General features: G+C 37.8%; 1 pseudogene across 1 annotated transcript in view; it reads left to right on the top strand.

Moving 5' to 3' along the window:
• Window positions 1-2,781: 2,781 nt before the first annotated feature.
• Window positions 2,782-19,507, top strand: part of LOC148870654 (ultraviolet-B receptor UVR8-like) — a 32,560-nt pseudogene continuing 15,834 nt past the window's right edge. Inside the window, exons 1-7 of the transcript XR_016107267.1 lie at window positions 2,782-5,595; window positions 6,301-6,374; window positions 6,490-6,554; window positions 6,741-6,872; window positions 6,965-7,201; window positions 7,382-7,625; window positions 7,923-7,966. The product of XR_016107267.1 is annotated as an ultraviolet-B receptor UVR8-like (transcript). The remainder of the gene's footprint in view (window positions 5,596-6,300; window positions 6,375-6,489; window positions 6,555-6,740; window positions 6,873-6,964; window positions 7,202-7,381; window positions 7,626-7,922; window positions 7,967-19,507) is intronic.

Consider the following 19,507-nt stretch of genomic DNA (forward strand, 5'->3'; position numbering starts at 1 on the left):
TCGAATTAAACATAGCCTTAAATCATCAAGACATCAAGAGATACAATGTTAGGGCTTTTGGAAATTGAATTTCCGAAATTTGGCTTGAGTTACAATGATGACCTTATTTTTAAAAATGGAAATTTCATCATCCAAGAAAAGTACAACTATAATTAAAACACGCACAAATACCTATGATTGCAGCAAGACCTTGTGAAGGTTTGAATTTTGTTTTTGAACTGAGAATTCACTCCATTATAGTTGAGGGCGATGCTTTAATAGCCGTCATTCAAGTTTTGTCGGAGAATGCTACTTCTCCTCCTTGTCGATGATGTCATCTTCTCGCCAATTGCAGAGCGTACCATGCATAAATTGCCTGATGCTCAGTTTGTTACTTTGTTATGTCCTAAGATCAGCAAACTCGGTGGCTCTTTGTATAGCCCAATTTTGGTTTATTCATCTCTCCTATTTAGATTAGGGTTGTTTGTCTTATATTCATACAATATTGTTTTCATAGAGATGGTGTGCTGAGCAATAGTAGACGAAAGTGACTTATCAGGCTTCAAAAATCACACACAAATTTAAGACATGCTACATAAGCTACTCACCATATCCTATGTTTAGTGCCATTAATAGTTACAAATTTACAATACAAATTGACATATATTTATTATTTGAGGTTGTTTATAGTGGCAATTGGTATTGATCAATCCAAAATGTTCCAAGTATGGGAAAATGATAATAAGTTCCCTAAAAAAACCCATTAGCAACTTCTAACATCCATGCTAACAGACGAAACTGTTTAAATCCAGCCTTATTCTTTTGAAAGGCATGCCTTGGGACTAAAATGTTATCAAAGGCATTTTCCCATTTTGAACAGTCACTGCCTTGGGACTGTAACTCGCACATAAGGCATGTGATTACCTTGGGACAAATCAAGGGCATGCTTGATAAATACTTATGCAATCTTCTTCCCCGGTGACAGCCATAAGTCTTTTCTGGAGACGATGACAATTGATTTCCTCTACATTCGGTGTGATAATGATGTGATCTCCGACAGAACTGGGATGGATTGTACTAAGGGTTTTTTGGCCGGGTTTGAAAGGATTTTACACAAGCGTTTTTTTCAGTGGGTGTCTATTTTTGACATTTTGAAAATGTGAATTTGAATTATAAAAGGTATTGTTGTAAAATGCCATTTTCTATTATTAGAGTTAATGGAGAAGGGGGTATTTAGTACAGGAAGTCCTTATAATTTACTCTTTTTTTTATGACATCTTAATTTCAAGCATATAGTAATATAGGATCTAACAAGTAAAACGAGATGAAAGAAAACATGTTCCTAACACACGAACATTAGGACGATTGTTTGCATAAACTATAAATGTGTGTTTCGTCCAAAGGAGAAACTTATGGTTGTTAATCACAAAGTTAAAGATCTCACGTTGAAGGGGAAAACACATAAACAAACACGTGTGTTTCGTCCTTGAAGAATGGGTATTGATAAAAGGAAGACTCTATATAGTTAATTTCTCTGATTTGTCCTTCACGGTTCACCAACCAGTTGCAATTCCAAACTTGAAAAAAGAATAGATGGTTCGAATGACCCTATTAGAATCATGTAATTAACTTCTCATTATTTCATTCCATTTTCAGATTTTAAGTGGGTCATAGACTCATAGGGTGAGGGTTCATATAAATCATTCTTGTATATTTTAATGGGTTTAATTTTAAAGAATTTCAATTTTCTTTTTAACCACATAAAACTTTTTCAAATGTCAATAAGGGTAATTGGCTTCTACGTAGATCCACCCCTCCCTCCCTTGATTATCTTGTAATTTTGTTCGGTATAAATTTTTGTCCTGTAATAGATGCATTGAAATTATGACTGTGCCCACCTTGGTACTTATGCTAATAGGAAATACTTAAGTTGTAGCCTTATTTGGAATTTAAGTGAATAATGAAAAGTGAAAATCACTTAAACAAATCATCTTTTTTCTGTAATAATTTTGGGGATAATTCAGTAACTCTTCAACTAATAAAGTTTTTCATTGGTAAAAATGGGATTTCTAAAACTCTAAACTAAACGTATTTCTTATAAAGAATCGGTGGAAGGGATGCAATTGTATATTCATTTGAAGGCAAAATCTATGAAGGAACCAATAAAAATGAATAAATCATGTTTTGTACTTAGGGGTGCTCACGGTTTAGTGGTTTTTTTTTTTTCAAACCAAACAGGTAGTATTGGTCTTTAGAAAGTTGGTAACCGAAATCAAATCAAAGTCAATCAGTTAATCAGTTTGGTTAATTCAGTTAACCGGTTTGTTTTGTTAATTTTTTATTTTTTTTGATTTTTTATAATATACATTATAAATGAATATATAAATATATAATTAAAAACTATATATAGAATATTATATTATAAATAACAAATAAAATATTAGATATTATAAATATATATTTATATATAATGCATATATACATTCATTTATAATATATAGATAATATAAAATATATAAAAATACATAATATATATAAATATATAGATAATATATAAATATATCCATAATGACCGGTTTGATTAACCATTGTTTTTTGTATTGGTTAACCAAAACCAAATCGAAACCTTCATTTTTTTTTTTAAAATACCAAATTGATCAATTCGTTTAACCAAAAAAATTTGGTCCTATCTCATCAATTCAGTTTAGTTTTTTGGTTTTTCATGATCACCGCTAGCTGTAATCAATGGTATTGGTTTTAACCTACAACATTACAACAAACATTGAAAAAGGTAAATTTCTTAAATTATCCTTATGAAATATTTAATTGACTAAATATACCGTTAGTATTTGACTATTATGTAAGACTTGTTATCATCCGTTAACATTTCGTCAAAATCCATGCACATAAAGTTTAACGTTTTTTTAAAACCCAATGTTACCCTCATCCCATTCCTCTTAACCGGCCACCCCTTCATCCTTTCACATTTCTCTCTTCTCTCTCTTCTATCTCCTTCGACCGTCTCCATCAGTACCAGATAAGCGGGATTCTTCGGCAACAAAATCGATTGCTCTTCAGAACAGTTACTTCTTTCGAGGGGTCACTCGTTATCTATTTCTTTCCTTTTTTTTTTTTTTTTTTTTCTTTCAATTTCAGAATGGAGAGGCTTCATTTTTCTTCTTTGAATTTCAGAATTTAGAGGCTTCCAGACATAAAATGGTTATCTGAAAGCAATACTCTTTGATCCAGAGGTCTCAATGTTTCTTTATCGTTGCAACAGCGGCGGACCGGCGGTGATGAGGGAGAAGGAGAGAGTGAGAGTATTGCTATTCAAGATTAGGATCGTCTTCAAGAAGCTCCTCTTCACTCTCATGCTAAAGGTCGCCAACGACAGAAATTGAAGACCCTCGCAGCAGCCAAAATCGCCGTCGGCAACGAAAAGCTCCTCTTCATTCTCGTGTCGTCGACTACAGAAAGAGGGAGACAGAGAGGAAGGAACCGAACAAAGCTCCTTGGTTAGTTCCAGACTACCAGGAGAGAGAGAGAGAGCCAGGTTCGCGAGCGTCTTGGTTTTTATTTGCTCTGGTGCTCTGTACCCTCACAATCTCGACGCAGTGGTGGAGCAGCGACACTTCCTTCTCCCCTTCGACCTTTGTAGTTCCGACAGTTCCAACGGTTTCGACTTCCTGTTTCTTCCAATCTCCTTTTTCCGCTCTAGTGAGAGGAGATCTGAGACTATTGTTGACTGATCTCCAATTTCAGCAGTTCCAATCTGCAGTTCCGACGATTCTGACTTCTTGTTTGTTTATATATGCTTTTCCCATTTGGTGAGAGAAGATCTGAGATTATTGTTGCCCGATCTACAGTTCCGGCGGTCCCATTTTCGTGGTTGCAGAGGCGGACTAACAGTGACGAGGGAGAAGGAGAGAGAGAGGGGCCGGAGGTGGAGGGGAAGAACGAGAAAGAGAGAGGGAGAACAGAAATTGAAGAGAGAGAATGGAAGTAGGAAAAAGGAGCCGCCGCTGCTTAGAAGTTGCAGTGGCAGTGTCGACTCGATGAGGGCTAAGGATATAATGGAAGAAAGAGAGAGGGAGAACAGAAATTGAAGAGAGAGAATGGAAGTAGGAAAAAGGAGCCGCCGCTGCTTAGAAGTTGCAGTGGCAGTGTCGACTCGATGAGGGCTAAGGATATAATGGAAGAAAGAGAGAGAGGGAGAGAGAAAGAGAATTTATTAGAGATTTAATGAAAGGGTACAATTAACATTTCAATCTTTCTATTATTAATATTTAAAGATAATAGTTATTTTTTGAAACAATTGGAGTAGTATTAGATAATAATGAAACAATAACAATATACTTCCTTAATTAGTTAAATTATAAATTCAAAAATCAAGATGCATTGTATTTGGATTCTGTTTTTCATAATGTTCAGTTAAGGAATATAAATATAAATATTTAGTAAAAATATATACTAAATAATATAAAATACAAAATTTTACAATCTATATATCTGTTTATAATCCTTCTTTACTAAGTCTAAACAATTATTATTAGAGAAAATAGAGATGAATAATGAACTTGTTAAATAAATTTCTTTTAAAATTCTATTAAATACTATAAAATGGGTTATACTAACGTGTGAAAATAATAGGGTATTCCAAAATCTCAGCCTCTCGAAATGATAGATGAGGTCATCGAGTGGGACCACGCATTCCAATACAGGAATTTTATGCGGTCACAATTCATTCTCGTGGCATTGCATCTGCAGTGTTTTTCACATACTAGCATTTGTCTTATATTCTGCAAAAAAGAAATATTTACACGATAGGCAAACAGGACGCTGAATCGTGAGCTTTCGTAATGATTAGGTGAAACAAAGTAGGGTCCAAAGGTAGGCACGGTAGCCAGTACCACTTCATGGGCCGGCGCGTGGCCTCTCAGAGTCGACTTTCGATGGCTTTTTTTACAAGTTAGCCCAAACTTTTATAAAGAGAGAAGAGGAGAAAGCCCCGGTCTTCCAGAAACTTCTGGGAAACTCCTGGTTAGGAATGGACAACGCATCTACTGGCCTCGAAGAAGCCACGTGTCCACCTACTCCACGTCGTCATCCGACTTGGCACCTCCATTCGCTTGAAAATGATACGTCCCATCCGGCCATCCTCTATCCTGTGAAGCAAATTAGGGCACTTTCTATTCTGGTCACAATTGCGCAGAGTCGAGCATATACAGAAAGAAGAGTCCATCCAAGCTCTGAAGCGAGGAAGCAAGATAGGGAAAATAATAGAAAAAAAGAAAAAAAAAAAACAGGAAGAAGTAAAGGAACAACGAACAAAGAAAAAAAGAAAAGACAATAATAACGGGGCGGGAGATAGACACGGAGATAGAGCTTGTTGTATTATTACCGCCATGAATGGCGATGGTGGAGGAGGTGAAGCAGTTAAAACTGAGAAAACGAAAGAAGCTTTAGTGTTCATGTGGGGTTATCTTCCCGGAGCCTCACCACAGCGCTAGTTTCTTCTTTTGCCGCTTGTTGTTCGGCTTCCGGTCTCAATCGGCGTTGGAGATTATTGGAATGATGTTTGTGGTGGTGGATGTGGATTTGCCATGGCTATTTCTGGTGGTGTCTTCGATCCTCGATTCATCTCCATTAGATAGATTCGTCTTTTCGGCATTGAAATGAAAAATGCTATTGATTCGAGTAAATGTAACCCTCAAGTACTGAGGGGAATTGTTTTCTTTGGTTCAATCGTTTTGGGGAATATTTATTGTAGAAGTTACTGGTTACGAACCGTATATCACTTCTCGATTGTTTGCTCGGATTTAGAGATTTTTTTTTTTTTTTTTTATCTTTCTGTTGTTATTTCAATTACTGCTCTCCATTTTCTACTTTTTTCTCGACAAACTATCAGTTTAGTTTGAACTTTGAAGATCTCAATTTTGAGAATATTCCGCGGTTCTGAAGATTCCGTTGAGTTAGTTCTCCTTCGGTTGCTTGTCTTTGTGTGTAACAACCGCGGGTTTCAAGTATACTTCGTTGCAGTTCTTCAAGTTTTACTGTTTTAGTGAATTTTGTTAGATTACCATAACTGTCAGAGTTCCTAGATTACTCGTTGCCCTGCACTGAAATAACTTATTTGGCTTATTTGGTTCATTCTTTATTTTGTCATACAAGCCGCTACATTATTGATTTGTATTTTGCATGAATTTAATTTCTTTTATAATCTGTTTTCTCGAAGAAGTGTTTGAGTCCGTACTCCCCTCTCAATGTGTTAATGCTTCATCCGTTAAGTTGCGCATGCACTTACACTTCTGTCTTCAACAGAATCTGGAAAGCTTATTACCTGGGGTTCAGCAGACGATCCTGGCCAAAGCTGTGTGACTTCGGGGAAGCATGGGGTTAGTGCGTTGCTTGATAATCCTCTCATTACACAACTTTCTTCCTTTTTTTTTTTTTTTTTTTTTTTTTTGCTTTAAACTGAACCTTCGTCTCCCTCCATTTAATTTTTGAAAGGAAACTCCAGAGCCATTTCCTATTGAAGGCTGCAGCAGGTTGGGCCCATTGTGTTGCAGTTACAGGTGCTAACTCCAGTTATTCGTGATATACTAATATAGAAACGTAATGTTAGAAGAATTATTGGAAGGAAATACCTCTATTTTTCATTCCTTGCTAGCATATACATTTCAGTTTATATTCTCTCATGCTACTGGTTATTCATGCAGCCTAGAGCTGTGGCATAAGTAAGTTAATTTCTTGAAATGCAGAGAAGGGAGAAGTCTATACATGGGGCTGGAAAGAGTGTGTTCCCTCAGGGAAGGTCATTGGAGATGCAGCTATTGGTGGAAGCATAGAAAAGGATGTACTTGAAAGGCAGAGTTCGTTATTGACCGAACAAGGTAGTTCCAATTTACCTGTTTCTTATGGGTGACAATCAAAAGCTGCTTTTTGATTTGTTGTGGACTAATGCAATGAAAAATAACTCTTACAGTCAGCCCAAGATCTCACGGTTCAAGATCAGCTAGTGGAACAGTTTCTGGTTTTGACAGTAGAGGAAGTGGTGAGGAAGGTACAAAGCGAAGAAGAATATCATCATCTAAACAAGCACCAGAAAGCTCAACATCTGGTGATGAAACCCTCTCAGCTTTGCCATGTCTGGTCACTTTAAGTCCAGGGGTGAGGTTTACAACTGTTGCTGCAGGTGGGCGTCACACTTTAGTATTGTCGGGTAAATCCATTTTCGCGTAAGTCGCTACCACCACTTGAAAGCTATAGCTGTAACGGTGCAGGTGTCTCTGTTTTACAGTTACAACATATAGTTTTGTAGGTTCTAAGAAGTACGAAGCTATGGAAGATATATCATGTTAGGCAAGACACCTGATGGATCCAATTTTCCCCAAAGTTTCAGATATAGGACAGGTGTGGGGTTGGGGCTATGGAGGTGAAGGACAGCTAGGGTTGGGTTCTCGTATCTGCATGGTCTCTTCTCCTCATCCTGCCTGTACCTTGCCTTGAACCTTCTGCATATGGAAAGGACAAATCTTCAGCAGTTCCTCAGGGAAGCATGAGTTCGAAGGGGCAGGTTTGTAAAGTTCCTGGAAATTATGTGAAAGCCATTGCCTGCGGAGGTCGTCATAGTGCTGTAATAACAGGTCTGCATTTTGATGGCTTGATATCTAGCTTGTTAAAGTGTAATTTAGTACTTTGGTTCTTTATTTGAAGCATTAGTCATGGGTTTTGTGATATAGATATGCTTCAGTTACTTGTATCTGTATCATCACTTGCTGGGGCATTGAATTGTTAATGGAGTCAAAAGGAACTGCTTTTAACTGAGATAGCATTGGATTTGATTCAATGACCATTTTATTGCATGCCTGATTTGTTTTTATCCTTTGTGCTGTTGATCATACTGAGTGTGTCTTCGCTTTTGTCATTTAATGCATCAACAGATGCTGGAGCACTACTTACTTTTGGTTGGGGACTTTATGGACAGGTGAGTTCTTATTTCCAGTTAGTTTGTTGTGGTAATGCAGTTTCTTGCAAGGGTTGTTTATGATCTCCATTCTTCTTCTTCTTTTCCCTTTGCCCCAGTGGAGAAAGCTACAATGGTCTAATTTGTTTGATAGTTTAGATGGTCTGTTTCTGGGCAGAACTTAGTTATACTTGTGTTTTTTACCAGTTTGTGGTGTTCTGTTTCACTGTACCTCAACCTTTGTGCTACTTACCATTTAGCAATCAACATATCAGAAAATCAATTTATTATTGGACAATGGACAATTGCCCTTCAACAATGAGGGGGGATTTTTTTAACGAACTTTGTCTTTCACATGGATGGCAAGCAATTTCATGTGATAGTTTACCTAAACTTTTTATTGGTGTTCGTTTGTGAAATGCTTCTTTTTTATTTACCATGAAGCTATGTTTTAAAACCCAACATGGAGACTGAACTTTCCATCCAGCAGTTCAGTTGTTCAGGTCAACCGGTCTCCTTGTGTTTTCATAATTACAATGTAAAAATAAAAAAATTAAAATATTACAAAAATCTGGTAATCCACTGAACAGGTCAAACAGGTCAGTGTTTTTTTGGTAACTAGGTGGGTTAGAGATTCAAATGAATCGGAATTGTGACCTGTGTTTTCAACCCGCCATTGACCCAGATGGTTGAACCGTCACCTGGACCTGATTCTGCGACCAATTTTCCTAAAACTCAGGATTTGACCAAAAACCATTGACTTGGTCAAAACCCATTCGGCTTGGGTGGTTGAACTGTTGACCCGTTTACCTGGTCATAGGTTAACCACTATATGTATATGCAAACTTCCGGAGCCCATATTCGTGCTTGGTTATCCAATTAGAGTGATCTTTATGTTGATTTTGGGTAACCTTGCACTTTGCCCCACTATTTTTGCCAAAACCCCCTTTTTGGCCTTAAATTCCAATTTTTAACATTTTTATAAATAAGAAATAAAAAATTGAAATCAAAATATAAATTAAATATAAAATAATACGTATATGCACATATATTACATGTAGGATATAATTATACAATATTTTATATATATATATATATATATATATATATTCAAATCTTGGAAACAGCCTCCCTGTATGTGCAGGGGTAAGGCTGCGTACATCTGTCCCTCCCCAGACCCTGCATTGGTGGGAGCCTCCTGCACTGGGCTGCCCTTTATATATGAATTCCAGATAGCATTGAATCCATTAAGGGATGACTCTTTTATTGTGATTGATAATTGATTGGGGTGAAATGGTAAAATGATAAAAGCTAAAATTTACAATAGTTCATTTTGAATAGAATATTGTTTCCTTCAAAGTAATGTATCATGGTTCTTATTTTTGTGCTCTGAACACAACTATAGCATATAGTTTATGCATACAACTTCTTATGGTTTTTGGAGGTTGAGGATATTTTTGTTTAAATGCTAATTATGGTGGTGTTGGCATGGAGGCCAAGGCAAGGTTGCAATGCAGTAATAGAGAGAAGAAATGGAGATTACTTTGGCTGTTGGGGGCCAACAGCTTATGCTGTTGAGAGCGTTTTTAGGGTGGGCACATTCACCTATTCACGCTATGTCTTTCATTTTGGTCAAAATAAAATAGGTGGCAATTACTAATTTACCCACTCTCATGGTTATGTGGCATTCACAGAAATGCTCTCAACAGCATAGGCTGTTGGCCCCCAACAGCCAAAGTTTTTCTGAAGAAATGGGCTAAAAAGAAGGCCTAGTCCTAAGGCCATGGGTTGTTTGGTTGGGCTGTGGATCATACAGGCATGAACTTCAAGATGGTTTTGCTGTGTAGATGGTATGACATACAATAACTGAAAGCTATTTTAATGGTGGTTTGCAGAAAAGGGAAGAAAATAAAAAAGAAGAGAAAGAGAGAAATAATATGTTGTAAGCAAATTGTAACGAATGTATTGTGGGAGCAACAGCTCCTACCTTGAAGCCTTCTATAGCTTGGCATTTCTCATGGACTCAAGCCTTCAATCTCTATATCTTGGTTTTGTCAAGGGTGGCCTTTGTCTTGAGGTTGCAAACATCCAAAGCACCTCAAGGCATGAGGTGACAAGTAGGACTTTCCTCATTGAAGTAAAGTAAGAAATTATTAATAAAAGACAATAACTAAAATCACAACTTCTACTTATTTTTAGGCCAGGAATTAGGAAACTATTAAATATCCTAGATTTAAGAACTTTTTGGCATTAGGTGGAATGCATGTTTGATCCTTGCTGTAGGTGGTGATTAATAGGTGCTTTTTTTTCTAGGAGGGTAAAGTTCTTTGAGCAGCTTTCTTATTGCCACCATATGAGGTATTTGGGGAAAAGAAACTCTGAAACCTTGCAAGATAGGTTTTTCGTTCCACACATAAGTTTACCAACAGAATCTTTTTTTTTTTCTTTTCTGCAGCAAACTTTGGCCTTGCATCAAAGAATCATGAGTCCCCCCCTAAAAAAAGAAAGCTCTATTAATAGCATGAGATTGAGCTATAAAATACTTTACCAGTCCAATGGCTTGGGTGGGCAACCAAGCAAAATGACTTTGACAAGAGAAAACAAAGCATGAGATTGTGCTATAAATACTTTACCGGTCCAATAAAAAAATAAAATACTTTATCAGCCTTAAGTCCTTTTTTATCACTTTAGATCGATTTTCATTTGTCTTTCTCTTGATTTTTCAGAGCCTTCTATGTGCACCAATTTACTCTGACTAGTGCATTCATTGGTTAGGAGTGACAAGTTGCAGGAGAGTCATTGGCCTCGGTTGACTCTCACTCATCTTGTTAGTAATTGGGTTAGTCCTAATAAGTCTCATCCAATACACTAATTTCTGATTCTATCCTTCAGTCTTGCCACTCGTCCATTTCAACATCCTTATCTCAGTTAAAATCATTTTTGAACATGTTATTTTTTGATTGCCCAACACTGTGCCATATAGTAATGCTGGTATTATAACTATTGGCTCTTCTTGAAAGGAGCTGAAGCCAAGAGAATTGAAGGCACATGGAGTTAGGGATAAATCAAAAGACCAAATTCCAGCTTCTTTGAGTGTTGTTTTTTTTTTTTGATAATTGAAATGATTTTATAAATCAGCAATAAAAATAGTACAAAGTCCTCATGGAAAGGTACGAGTTGCAATCTCTCCGGGCTGGTTAAGTACATATTTCTGAATTAATAACAACTTACATAGAAGCACAAAAAAGATCTTCCCTAGAAATTCCCTGTTTGGCTAGAGCATCAACCAAAGAATTAGCAGACCTACTAACCCATTTTACCTCAACTCTTATATTGCTGGTTAACCACTTTACTTTTTTGATGCGATCTTTGTAGCCCCAAATGGTGGTATCCAAGTTTAGGAGCCACCTGGTTACCACCTGAGAGTCCCCTTCAACTAGGAGATGCTCCACCCCAAGCTGGTTGGCGATCTGAATTCCTTGTACTGCAGCAAGTATTTCTGCCCTTGTGGAATCCCCCACTCCCACCGGTCTTGAGAATAGGGAAATTATGTTGCTGTCCTTATTTCTCAGGATACCCCCTATACCTGAAGGCCCGGGATTGCCTTGGTTGCTTCCATCGAAGTTCAGCTTAATGACACCTTCCAAAGGCGGAACCCATTCTGACAGAATTCTATCATTCTTTGTTGAAGTGTTGGCTATTACTAGCCAATTTCTCCACAAATCATCAAAGGAGAAGTCATCAAAGATATCCACAGTTTTCAGCCAAATGATTGTTCTTGTTAGGATACAATCCTTCATTTCATCTAACCCTCTTTCCTTCTCTAAAAAAATTCTTGCATTCCTTTCCTCCCAAAGAGTCTACATAGTGGCTGCCCTGACACATCTCCACATGACCTTACCTCTTCTAGTGTGCCAAACAAAGACAGATGGGTTGAATAACAAGCTTAAATCAGAAGGCAGAGACCACTTACCTCCAAATAGACAAAGGCTCCATCTCCATATAGGTTCTTTGAGTGTTGTTGATCCACAAATTATAAGAGATTGTGATATGGAATTGTTGAGCCTTGCAAAGAGATGTGATTTAGACCAATAAAATTAGCAGAATAATTTAGATTAAAGCAAAAAAGAAGTAAGGGAGAAGAGGAAGACAAGAAGAAGAAGTAGGAAGATTGGAGAAGAAAGGAGAAAGAAAGGAGAAAGAAAGGAGTTCAATAATCTCCTCTTTCCTCCACACTAATATTTTATTAGACTTAAGTTACATAATTTACAAGACTGCCCTTAAGTAGGCATCCACATCAACAATACACTTAGAAAACAAAACAAAAGCTAAAGGCCCATAAAGAAAGAAGGCCCAATAAGAAAACATAACAAGAAGGAGCTAATAAGAATGACACTAATGGACTAGGGCCCATTCGACCTAGTCTCTCTACACTCCCCCTCAAGCTGAGCATAGATATCTATCATGCCTAGCTTGCTTATATAGTGAACTAGCTTTCCTTTAGGAACACCTTTTGTTAAAACATTAGCCAACTGTTCTTCAGAAGCAACAAATGGTAGACAGACTTTTCTTGAGGCAACTCTCTCTTGTATAAAATGCTGTCAACTTCAATGTGCTTAATTTTGTCTTGTTGAACAGGATTATGTGCAATGTTGATAGCAGCCTGGTTGTCACAATATAACATCATTGGTTTCTCACAGTCTATACCCAATTCTTCTAAAAGTGATCTCAACCACAAAAGTTCAGAAACTCCATGTGCCATTGCTCTGTACTCTGCTTCAGTTGCGGATCTTGCCACTACAGACTGCTTACTCCTCCATGATACAATATTCCCTGCTACCATAGCACAATAACCTGAAGTGAGCCTCTTATTATCAATACATCCGGCCCAGTCAGCATTAGTGTATGCTTCAAGCTTCATGTGTCCATGCTTATCAAACAAGATACCTTTCCTTGGAGTCCCTTTCAGATAGCACAGAACCCTCTCAGTAGCTGCTAAATGTGTATCTCTGGGAGAATGCATAAACTGGCTAATTACATTAACTGCATAAGAAATATTTGAGTAGAAGCAGGTCGAGCACCTAGTTTGCCGGTCTCTGCAAGGAGATCAAGAACATACTTTCATTGAGAAATGAAGATACCATCCTTAGATCTAGCAACTTCAATTCCCAAGAAATATCTAAGTTCTCCCAAGTCTTTAATTTCAAATTCAGTATTAAGAAAACTTTTAAGATGAACAACTTCTTGAGTATCATTGCCAGTACCCACAATATCATCAACATAGACAATTAGAAGGGTCACTAAGGAATCTCTCCTCTTAACAAACAATGTATGATCCGACTGAGTCTGTGTGTACCCAAAAGCAACAAAAGCAGCCCAAAATCTGTCAAACTAGGCTCTAGAAGATTGCTTAAGGCCATAAAGGGACTTCTTCAGTTTACAAATCTTTTCTTGCATCTCCTTCCCATACGCCCATGGAGGTAAAGACATATAGACCTCTTCATGTAGGTTCCCATTCAAAAAGGCATTCTTTACATCAACCGAACTGGCCGTATATCTCTCAACAGTACCATCAGAAAGATACTTAATAGTGAACACCCACTTACAGCCAATTCCTTTCCCTCAGGCAAATCCACAATTTCCCAGGTATTGTTCTTATGCAAAGCATCTACTTCAGTCATCATAGCATCCCTCCATTTTGATTTGGACAAGGCATCTAGGAGAGATCTGGGAGTCACATGTGGAAATAAAGGCAATGAAGGAATAGTAGAAAGGGGAAAGAAAGCTGTAAGATAGGTGAAGGCGTGGAAACAACTTGCATGTTTCTAACTCTTTGTCTTTGGTACCACCTTTGGATAATAAGATGGGAAGGAAATGTGGAGGGATGAGCAGGAGGAGGATGGGGAGCAGGAACATGAGAAGAAGAGCCAATAGAGGACTCGATTGGAGGAGACTATAGAAGATTCAATGGGAATTGGAAGGGGGACAGATGGTGACAAAGCAAACAACTCCTTTGAATGCTCCCCTTCAGGAGAAGTATAAAAAAAGGAACAAACTCTGCAAATGTGACATCTCTAGAAACAGAGTGAGTGCCACGAACCGGATCAAAACAACAATATCTCTTTTGTGTGGAGGCATATCACAAAAAGACACACTTGTGTGCTTTAGGCTCAAACTTATGTCTTTGATGACGATGAACATGAATATAGCAAGTGCACCCAAACACCCTGAGAGGAAGAGAGAAGAGATCCTCATTTGGGAAAAGCAAGCTAAAGGGAGTTTTAAACCCTAGAACCCAAGAAGGCATTCGGTTTATCAAGTATGTAGCTGTAAGGACAACACCACTCCAAAACTTAATGGGAACATGGGAAGCAAAAAGGAGGCTCCTCGCAACCTCAACTACTTGTTTGTTCTTCTTTTCCTCCACTCCGTTTTGTTGAGGAGTGTAGGAACAGGAACTCTAATGAATAACTCCTAAGGTATCAAAGTAGGAGGAAAGGCTCTTCTCAAAATATTCCTTTGCATTATCAGATCGGAATATTTTGATCCGAGTGTTAAACTGGGTGAGTATAAGTTCATGAATTTTTTGTACAATATTAGTTCATCAGCCAATCTCCCTCTCATCAGAGTTTCCCTTTCAAAGAAGTCTGGTGTAGGCCGATCCTCCCAAGGTTATGGCTTTGTGTTGGGAAGTGTGGCATGGTAAAGTAAACACGATGGACAACCTACAAAAGAGAAGACCCGTCCTTTGTATTTCACCAAACTGGTGCATTCTTTGCAGATTTCATGGTGAGGATTGTAATCATCTATTTTTATCTTGTAGTGCTACTGTAGGGCTCTGGGCTTGGCTTTTATCTTTGTTTGGGTCTAGTTGGGATATGCCAGCAGAAGTAAGCACAATCTTTAACCCTTCTTTCTTCTCTTGGCCTCATAAAAGAGGAAGGAAAATGTGGAGATGCTCACGAGGAGCATTGTTATGGACGCAATGAGAAGAAAGGAATGCCAGAATCTTCCAAGAAAAAGGAAGAAGCAATCAAACCTTAAAGGACTACATTTTGTTCAGGTCTTTACATTAGTTAAAGACTCTAGAATTATTTAACCATTTTACTTTTATTGATTGTTGGAAGGATTGGAAGTTGGTAGCAAGCTGTTCTTCCTACAAGGGAAGGGTAGTGACTAGCTGGTTCCCCTCTCCTCTTGGTTCTTTGAAGCTGAATTTTGATGGGAGTAGCTAGGGTAACCCGGGTCCCTCTGGGATGGGAGGTGTACTGAGGAATGAGGCTGGAGAGGTTGTCTTAATCTACTTTGGCCCTTTAGGAGTTGGGAACTCTATCTGGGCAGAATTGGTAGCTGCAATACAAGGAATACTTCTTGCAAAAGAAGTGGGTGTGGAGCAGCTTCTGATTGAAGGAGACTCTAAGGCAGTGGTGGACTAGTTAAATAATTCGGAGGATGTCACTTGGGGCTACAAAAATGAGTTAAAGAAATTCAAATGGCTGACAAGAAATATGTCTATAACAATACAATGGGTTGGGAGATCAGCTAATGCTTTTGCTGATGTCTTGGCAAAACAAGGGATAAGTAGGGAAACATTGTTCTGGGCACAATTGTAACTATTGTTTTAATTTCAACATTCATGTTTTCTCTGTTGTAGTTTGTGTATTTTCTATTTTGAGAGGCTGCTCCTCGCGCCTCTAAGGGGATCTTCTTGTATCTATTCATTATTTTAATGGAATTGATGTTATTTATCAAAAAAAATTGTACAATATTTGGTACTTCATTCCGGTATTTCTTACGGTAAATTCAGGTGTAACGAGAGAAATCATCAATGAAAAGAATGAAATATTTGTAACCCCTATAGCAGGTAAATGATACGGCCCCCACACATCAGAGTGCACAATATGGAAAGGAGAAACGAATCTTTTATTACTCACTGAATAAGATTGTTTACAATGTTTTGCAAGTTCACATGACTCACAATGAAGACTCGATAGGGGTATTTCCTTAAATATTTCTGGAAACAAATGACTTAAAGCTAAAAAAGACAAATGATCAAATCTGAAATGACATATCATGACTCTATTAACTGACTTTGATAAAACAAACTCCAAAGCTACTCCACTAGGTAATCTAGGACTTTGATCAGAGACATCCAGCAAGTATATACCATTCGCTTCATGGCCGGTTCCAATCGTCCTCTAAGACTTCAGGTGTTGAAAAACACAATAAGTAGGAAAGAAGGTTATGTTGTAGTTCATTGATTTTGTTAAACTACTAACGATAAAAGGTTAGTGCTAAGTTTGGGAACATGAAGGATAATGGATAATACAAGTGAGTCAGAGGCTTTAATATCCCCCTTGCTAGAGATGGGAGCAAGAGACCCATCAGCAAGTGAAATCTTCTCTTTACTCGAGAGGAGCTGGCATGAACAAAAAAGGTTGGGTATGCTAGTCATATAGCCTGATGCACTAGAATCTATGATCCAAGGAATTCTACGATTACCTGAGGTTGTATCATGATTTGTAGAAGCACAAATACGTGAATGGGAAAAAGCGGATGTAGAGGGGGTGCCCGAGGAGGATGCAACAATAGACTCCAAGTGGTTTATCAACTTCCCATATCTCTCAAATTCTGCCTTCATTGTTGCCAACTATTCCACAATAGATTTTTCTTTACTTTCAAATACTGTAGCAACATTTGCATTCTTAGGCTTTCTAGACTGACCATTTTTCTTAAAGTTGTTTTTCTCAAACCTCTCTAGAAGAAGATCTGGATGAATCTTCCAACAAGAATCCTTCATATGTTTCGGCTTCTTGCAATATTCACATATCACCTTCTTTTTTTCATTTACCCCCCTTGGTTTTATTCTAGAATGTGCAAAATGTTATGGAGGAGGTGGGGTCTGTAGCTGTACTTGTCACCTTCTCTCTTCACTACTCGTAATAGAGTATGCCTGAGCAAGTGACACTTCATCCTTGGCTAGAATATTCTGCCTTGTATTATCAAATTTAGGATTGAGTCTAGTAAGGAATTCAAACACTTTGTTTCTTTCCACAAATTTCTTGAAAGTTTCTTCATTTTTGGTGCTTTCCCATACGATTGCTTCCATAACATCTACTTCCTGCCAAAGTGACTTCAACATCAAATAGACAACCACACTTTTCTCCCCTTGTTTTAAAATTTTCACATCATTCTTTAGTTTGTATGCCCTTGCAACATTTAATTTCTAAGAGTATGTTTCTGTAACACTATCCCAAATCTCCTACAGTCATCCACATATAGTGTTGACTTATGTGGGGCTGCATAGAATTTACCAACCACTCGATAACTATGTAGTTATCCTGCATCCATTTCTCATATGTAGGATCAAACTCTTCTAGCATCACCTTACTACTCATGAGAAACCCTAGTTGACCTCTACTACAGACATGGATCTTAATAGATTGTGCCCAAGCAAATTAATTTGTTCCATCAATGTAGTCACTCTCGTCATAATGGAATCTAGGGAACCAACCCTTGACACTTGGATCTGCTTCATGCCACTTCTTGATTGCTCCATCAATCAAACGAAAATCAAAGAACAATGTTTTCAACCTTTGTAGACCTAACTAAGGTCAGTCAAGCACTCAAAAGTCCCAAAACTAGGGTTTCACCGTACCTGGCCTCTAGGGAGAAAGAAAGAAGAGGTAACCATTCAAACGAGAGTTATCCCAACCACTTCCAATTGCAGCCACCCACTTTTGGAGATAAAAAGGAACCCTCCAAGCCTTGAGCGTCACACCCAACAACCTCTTCAACCTATAACTGGAAATTCTCTAGTCGACTAGGGTTTTGGGAAAAAATCTACAGTCCTACTTTCTTGGCAATCTTCGGCCAGATTCTGGCTCTCCAAACCCTCTACCAACTAGGCAAACATTATCTCTGAATGATCAGCAATTTATCTCTCCATACACCTTTTGATTAGAAAAAAAGGGAAAAGGAGAAAAGCGAAGGGAGACCTGCTTTGATAGCAAGATGTGATTCAGACCAATAAAATTAGCAGAATATTTTAGATTAAAGCAAAAAAGAAGCAAGGAAGAAGAGGAAGATTGCAAGAAGAAGAAGGAAGATTGGAGAAGAAAGGAGAAAGAAAGGAGGAGTTTGATAATCTCCTATTTCCTCCACACTAATCTTATTAGACTTACTTAAGTTACATAATTTACAAGACTGCCCTTAAGTAGGTGTCCACATCAGCAATACACTTAAAAAACAAAACAAAAGTTAAAGGCCCATAAAGAAAGAAGGCCCAATAAGAAAACATAACAAGAAGGAACTAATGAGAATGGCACTAATGGACTAGGGCCCATTCGGCCCAGTCTCTCTACACAAAGTAGTAAAGCTCTCAAGGGTTGTATATGCACCATGCACCCCATAATGATGACGTTGAGGATTAACATACGAAAACAAAGCCTATAAATGAGAACAATTATAATAGCCAACTAATTGGAAGTAATAATAATAGCTAACTGAATGAAGGCCAACTCTAACTTGTTTTATAGGGTTCATGATGGCATGCATTTGGGTTAATCAACTATCTTGAATCTTACAATGGATTTTGACCTTTTCAAAGTTTTTCTTTTTTTTTATTCATATATTAAATCATGACTAGAGGGAGATTTCTTTGGTGGGTATAGTACGTGTATGATGGATTATTGGGACTTTTGACTGGAAATGCATTAATTTAGAATTCCAGAAGTATAGAAAATGCAGTCTAGAATTCAATCCTTGGGAAGTGATATTATTGTTATAAAAATGAATCTTGGATCTATTCCCTTCCTTTCTGAACTACACACATTCATTAGCAACAGGGATTTCCTTCTGTTCAATAGGCATGATGCCTGTTTTGGTAATAAAGTGCTTTTTTCTAGGAAGATATTTGGCTCGAGGAAACCCCTCTTAAGGATCACTTATCTTCTCTTTACTTTTTTTCTTTACATAAATTGAAATCCATCTCCTTTGTTTGTGGTGTTGGGATTCTTGGGATTTGAGTCTAAGGAGAGGGCTTAGGGAAGCTGAAATGGGTTGTTGATGAAATTCTTTCTCTTCTAAGCAATGTTTCCTGGATCAGTCTTTGTTTGGACAGTAGGATCTGGACGGCCTCTCCTAGATTTTTCTCTTATGCTTCTCTTTTCTTTGACCTTCACAGCTTTGTCGTTTCCAACTAAAGAAGTGTGGTGTAATCCAATGTCTCCAAAGATCGGGTTTTTGTTGGGAAGCAGTTCTTAACATGGTTAACACTTGTGATGTACTTTAGGAAAGAAAGCCAAATTGGTGCCTCTCTTCTCATGTCTGTATCCTTCTCAATAATTGTGGTGAGATGGCTGCATACTTGCTAATCTCTTGTTTTTTGTTTGATATATTTCAGATTGGTTTTCCTCTCTTTGGTTGCAGGTGGTTGTATCCTATTTCTATGCTGCTTTCTTTGAGGCAAGTTTCCTTAGACAACCAAAGAAGAGTTGGGGGGGGGGTGAGATGTATGTGGAGAGTCACTAGAGCAGCAATTTTATTGAAAGTGTCAGAAGA

The sequence above is a fragment of the Nelumbo lutea genome, chromosome 2 (assembly GCF_056320005.1).
Source record: "Nelumbo lutea isolate HS-2025 chromosome 2, American lotus-T2T, whole genome shotgun sequence".
Lineage (NCBI taxonomy): Eukaryota > Viridiplantae > Streptophyta > Magnoliopsida > Proteales > Nelumbonaceae > Nelumbo > Nelumbo lutea.